The following is a 6,395-nucleotide window of genomic DNA, read 5'->3' as shown; positions in this document are numbered from 1 at the left end:
CAGTCTGTTGCCTGGCTGCAAGTTGAATGGTCTGGGTTAACCTCCTGATGTCCCGTGACATCCTTCTATTGTCACTAGCCAGCCTCCGAAGTTCTGTGAGGACCCTCTGACGCACTGCGTCGTAGACAGTTGCTGGGCCAGGCGGTACAGCAGTAGGTGCCAGTGCCATCCGGGTAGGAGGAGGCAACAGCTGTGGCTGCTCCTGTAGAGGCACACCAGGGGCAGCATCAAATGGTGGCAGGATGCGGGAAACATGGCCCGTGACCTCCTCCTCCTCTGGCCATGGGTAGAAGGCAGGAGTCTGGGGAATCACAGGGGTCAGCTCTGGCTCAATGCCCTCACAAATAAGGACAGGTTGAGCGAGGCGGGCTGCACTGGACTCTCCCCTCTGGCTGGTCTTGTTGATCTGAAATAGACGAGATAGCCAATGTTGATGATAGCATTCAAAGAAATGGATTTATAGAGATTAGAAAAAAATATTTATTATACTTTTTATTTTGACACTGTCCTTTAAAAAATAAATACATTTTGTGTCACATTTATTCCTATTACAAGGAATGTAAACATCCCTTGTAATAGAACAAAAGCATGACAGGACCTCTTTAATGTGAAATCTAGGGTCAGATCTCATATTTACACTAAAATGCAATACAAAAATTAATAAAAGAAGGAATGTCATTCCCCCCCTTCTGGGGCTAGTATGCGCATACTAGCCCATTATCATGGGTGTCCGCAGGTAGGGGCAAGGGGGGTCAAGTGCTGGAATCAGGGATCGGATCGGCACATTCAGCACAGTGGCATCGGTATTGGGGTGCGGGCAGCCAGCGAGGTGACACCATCATGGAGCTGTCAAGCCCCCCTCATCAGTGTAGTGTGACTGCAAGCTCTTTTCCCTGCTCAGTCCAGCAGAGACCTCGGCAGCGCTGTGTCAGGAGAAAGGCGAGCTGCGAGCTATCAGAAGTTTCCCCCGCTCGCCCCCCCTTTCTCCTGTCAGAGAGAAGAGACGGCGGCTCTCACCAGGTTCCCTGCCCAGCTTTCTGCCCGCTCTGTTCCTTCCCCATTTGCCATAACTGAGGGCCAATCAACGGAGACTAGGAGAGGAGAGCATCATGGGACATGTAGTCCCGAAAATTTGGCGGCCCCATTTTCCACAGGGAGGAGGCTACAGCTCGATCAAGAGAGAGATTGAGAGACTGCAGGATGGAAAAAAGCTGAGGAGTGTGCTGGAGAGAGAGAGCCATGCTACCCAGTGCAAGAGAGAGAGCCACGCTACCCAGCGCCACCAGAGAGAGCCACGCTACCCAGCGCCACCAGAGAGAGCCACACTACCCAACGCCACCAGAGAGAGCCACGCTGCCCAGCGCCACCAGAGAGAGCCACGCTGCCCAATGCCACCAGAGAGAGCCACGCTGCCCAGCGCTACCAGAGAGAGAAAGACTGAGCCACTGCCAAGGTACAGACATGCTACACTACTGACCAGAATCGCCCCCAGGGAACCCAAAGTGAACGATCGTCCAGCCGGAGGGATCACTGCTGTAGTTTCGCAGGGTCTGCTAAGAGGGCCTGTTGGCCATTATCCATTACTTACCCTAGGGACTGTACTACGCCTGCTGTCTCTGACCATGACAATGTGATAATGACATTATCGAAAAGGGGCGGCGCATGGATGACCCTAAAATGATAACCCCCGGAAAAAACTTCTGCGGACGCCCATGCCCATTATGCTTTTAATTTGCAGGCTATACAGGGAGCAAAAGAGGAAGTAAAACCCATCAGGGTTTACTTCCTCTTTAAGGTAACCACTTCTGGACAAAAGCCTATTTCTGCCAGCTATTGTTTACAATTTAAAATCATTATTTTCTGCTAGAAAATTACTCAGAACCACAAACATTATATATAAATATATATATATATATATATATTTTATATATATATATATATATATATATATACGTATTTGTGCAGCGGCCTTTAAAAAGCAATTTTTGGGGAAAAATTAACTGAATTAAAAAAATAAAATTTACCGTAAATGTATTTAGCCCAATTTTTGGGATATTGTGATAGACAAAGTTACTCCGAGTAAATAGATACTGAACATGTTATGGTTTAAAATTGTAAATGCTCGTGGAATGGCGAGAAGCTATGGTACTTGTTGTGGTGTCCTCTCCGACTCCTAATGATGACAGCTGAGCAGCTTCTGAGCCGCATTAGTTGTTATCATAACAAAGCCGAAGCCAACCACCAGATCTAAAAAGCGGTACTGGGGTGAAGGCTGCAGCTGCTTATCACCCCGGTACAACCACTTCCTCAAAGCGCTGTACAGATACATTGTTTTACGGGAAGTGGTATGCTACAGGACTTATTTGAGCTTTAATTAATATTTTTTTTTTTTCTTGCACAGTGTGCCATTTATTGGCTGAGAACAATCAGCTAATCACGCAGCCAGTGAATGGACGGCAGGATTGTCATCCGGCTTCGGCAGCACAGAAGAAGCCAGATGTCGTGAATCTGACTTCATAACAAAAAGGATCCTAGCAAGTTCCAGGTAAAAGGACAAATCGTTGCTAAACGGTTTGTGCTTTCACAGCCCCCCTCTTTTATTTCTCAATCCCATTCTTACATCAGTTTCCTCAGTCCTTCTGCATATCACAATCCCCCTTCACATCACAGTTTACAGTTTACAGTAGTGTTTTGAACCCCCCGTTCACAATGGTATCTTAATCTTCTCCCCCACCTTCGCAGCACCTCCCCACAGCTCTGCCCTCCTTCACATTACACAGCCCCCTGCATCTCTGGGCCCCTTCACATTACACAGCCCCCTGCATCTCTGGGCCCCTTCACATTACACAGCCCCCTGCATCTCTGAGCCCCTTCACATTACACATCCTCCTGCATCTCTGGGCCCCTTCACATTACACAGCCCCCTGCATCTCTGGGCCCCTTCACATTATACAGTTCCCTGCATCTCTGGGCCCTTTCACATTACACAGCCCCCTGCATCTCTGGGCCCTTTCACATTACACAGCCCCCTGCATCTCTGGGCCCTTTCACATTACACAGCCCTCTGCATCTCTGGGCCCTTTCACATTACACAGCCCCCTGCATCTCTGGGCCCTTTCACATTACACAGCCCCCTGCATCTCTGGGCCCTTTCACATTACACAGCCCTCTGCATCTCTGGGCCCTTTCACATTACACAGCCCCCTGCATCTCTGGGCCCTTTCACATTACACAGCCCTCTGCATCTCTGGGCCCCCTCACATTACACAGCCCTCTGCATCTCTGGGCCCTTTCACATTACACAGCCCTCTGCATCTCTGGGCCCTTTCACATTACACAGCCCCCTGCATCTCTGGGCCCTTTCACATTACACAGCCCTCTGCATCTCTGGGCCCTTTCACATTACACAGCCCCCTGCATCTCTGCCCGTTTCCCATCTTAACCTCCCAGCTCTGCCCCTGTCGGAATGCAGCCTCCACAGCTCTGCCCCTTGCTACCTTATTTGGGCTCACAGAGCTGGAGACACAGCAGCACTGAATAGTGGACAGGGGCGGGAGGTACTGAAGTTAACCAGCAGGCGATTGGTTGCCAGGGCTGCCCAGCAACTAATCACCTGCTGGTTAAATTGGAAACTTATCTTCAGAAGCTCCGTTCTTGCCCAGTATTCAGAGCTGCTCTGTCTCCCACTGTGTCTCTGGCTCTGTGTGCAGAACGGTTCTGCCTCCTGTTCTCCGCTCCAATGTGATAATGACATCGGCAGAGGCAGGGAGACAGAACCGGCACCTAAATGGCTGCACTGTGGTGGTCCGGATGGCACAGTGTCTCGGTCTGCATTTAGCCTACAGTCCGCCATTAAGGCCCCTTTCACACTGGGGCAGTTTGCAGGCATTATTGCGCTAAAAATACCGCCTGCAAACCGCCCCTAAACAACCTCCGCTGTTTGTTCAGTGTGAAAGCCGAGGGCTTTCACACTGAAGCGGTGCGCTGGCAGGAGAAGAAAAAATCTCCTGCAAGCCGCATCTTTGGAGCAGTGAAGGAGCGGTGTATTCACCGCTTCTAAACCGCTCCTGCCCATGGAAATCAATGGGACAGCGCTGCTATACCGCGGCAATACCGCGCTGTACGAGTGATTTTAACCCTTTTTCGGCCGCCAGCGGGGGGTTAATACCGCACCGATAGCAGCTGAATACCGCAGTAAAACAGCGCTAAGAATAGCGCTGTTTTACCGCCGACGCCCCCTACCGCCCCAGTGTGAAAGGGGCCTTAGTGATGTCTGCTTTAAATGTTAAATAGATGTTTGTTATTATGTTTATTATTATGTTTGCTTTGTGTTTATGTTAGGTACTCACCACTGCCAGAATATTGAGGGCAGGAACTTGGAGCTGATCCCTCCACAGATGACGTCGCTTGATCTGGAAAACATGAATGGAAAGCAAAATGTAAGTCTCACATGCAAAGTCATGAAAAAAAAATAAATAGTGAGCTGGAAACAACCATATAACTGCAATATACAATGATATATTTTATTTTACTCACCAGCTCTCGGACGCTCAGCTGGAACCCTTTCTGCTGACTCCAAGGACATCCTCATCTGCAAGCAGGCCATCTCTCAGCTCTGCCTCCCACTGTCTGAAGACCACGGCCTTTCCTCCAGTAGACTTGGCCAGGATATGCTTCTCTACCTTTTTATTAACTGACGCCCGACAATCATAAAACCTGCAAATGAAAAAAAGATACAGTATAGTTAAAGCGGAGCGCCGCCGAAAAAAAATTTTTTAAAAGTCAGCAGCTACAAATACTGCAGCTGCTGACTTTTAAAACATGGACACTTACCTGTCCAGGGCGCCCGCGATGTCAGCACCCGAGGCCGAAGCGTCTCTCCGTCCTCGGGTGCTGCCGCCTCCATCTTCGGTAAGGGAATCAGGAAGTGAAGCCGTGTGGCTTCACTTCCCGGTTCCCTACTGCGCATGCGCGAGTCGCGCAGCGCAATACGGATGGTCCCTGCTGCCTCTGGGACCTGTGTGTTTCCCAGCAGGCAGCGGGGAGGGAGCAGGAAGTGGCGTAAATAACCGCAGATTCTGCGGCTATCTATGCCGGAAGTGGGTACAGATACCTGTAATATACAGGTATCTGTACCCCCCTCCCCCCTGAAAGGTGCCAACTGTGTCACCGGAGGGGGGGAGGAATCTGATGAGTGGAAGTTCCACTTTTGGGTGGAACTCCACTTTAATACACGTTACAACAATATTATTTTTATCTTACATGTTACTTTATTGTATGTGTCTGTGCTAAATAAATATTTGTGTTACGTTCAACTCAGTTCATTGACTAGACTACTATAATGTGTATTTTTCACATACAGTCAGGTCCATAAATATTGGGACATCGACACAATTCTAATCTTTTTGGCTCTATACACCACCACAATGGATTTGAAATGAAATGAACAAGATGTGCTTTAACCGCAGACTTTCAGCTTTAATTTGAGGGTATTTACATCCAAATCAGGTGAACGGTGTAGGAATTACAACAGTTTGTATATGTGCCTCCCACTTTTTAAGGGACCAAAAGTAATGGGACAATTGGCTGCTCAGCTGTCCCATGGCCAGGTGTGGGTTGTTCCCTCATTATCCCATTTACAAGGAGCAAGGAGCAGATAAAAGGTCCAGAGTTCATTTCAAGTGTGCTATTTGCATTTGGAATCTGTTGCTGTCAAGTCTCAATATGAGATCCAAAGAGCTGTCACTATCAGCATCCTCAGCTGGGCGGCACCACAGGAGGTTACTAGGGCAACACAACAACTTGCCCTTCTTCCTCCATATTGCCACTCCGGTGGACATGCGCAGTCCGCCGGTGAGGCTTCCCGTGCCGGTGGGACGGGTGTGCGTGACGCCGCCCCAACGTAATTGCGCTCGCGCATGCGCGGTAGGGGCGGCGCCGCGCATCCCCCTCTCAGGGAGCGACACAGACCTTCCAGCTGACGAGAATTACCAGTCAGCCGAGCGCGATCAGTGCTCAGACTGATTGGAACTCGTCATACATATAAACTGACTCCACTCATTCCCAGCTCAGGCGTCTTACTTGCCGGATGCTGGGATGCGTGGCTGGCTACACACTATTGTTTGAAAACAGGTACAAGAACCTTGCTGTTTAATCACTTAATATGTTGGACTTTTTTTTCCTGCTCTGCATATCTTTTATGCACAAGATCTCTCTCTGTTTGTCACCATTCATCGGTTATTGCTATGCATCTGAATTGCAATACTAAAGCTATCTACATAGATACTTACGATTTCTTATTCATACACACATTGAAATGTATATGGGTATGCACATATACACATATAGTTCAGTTCAATTACTATTTTGTATTTTTTATTTTATTTTTCATTATT

At 48.6% G+C, this 6,395-nt stretch overlaps 1 long non-coding RNA gene across 1 annotated transcript; it reads left to right on the top strand.

Annotated features, from left to right (window-relative positions):
- Positions 1-2,316: 2,316 nt before the first annotated feature.
- Positions 2,317-6,395, top strand: LOC141113689 (uncharacterized). Its single transcript, XR_012236802.1, has 3 exons — positions 2,317-2,545; positions 4,342-4,439; positions 4,540-6,395. It is a non-coding gene; the product is annotated as an uncharacterized lncRNA (long non-coding RNA).

This window comes from Aquarana catesbeiana, linkage group LG12 (assembly GCF_042186555.1).
Source record: "Aquarana catesbeiana isolate 2022-GZ linkage group LG12, ASM4218655v1, whole genome shotgun sequence".
Lineage (NCBI taxonomy): Eukaryota > Metazoa > Chordata > Amphibia > Anura > Ranidae > Aquarana > Aquarana catesbeiana.
Note: the sequence above shows the minus strand (reverse complement) of the source record. Positions and strands in the feature narration are given on the sequence as shown.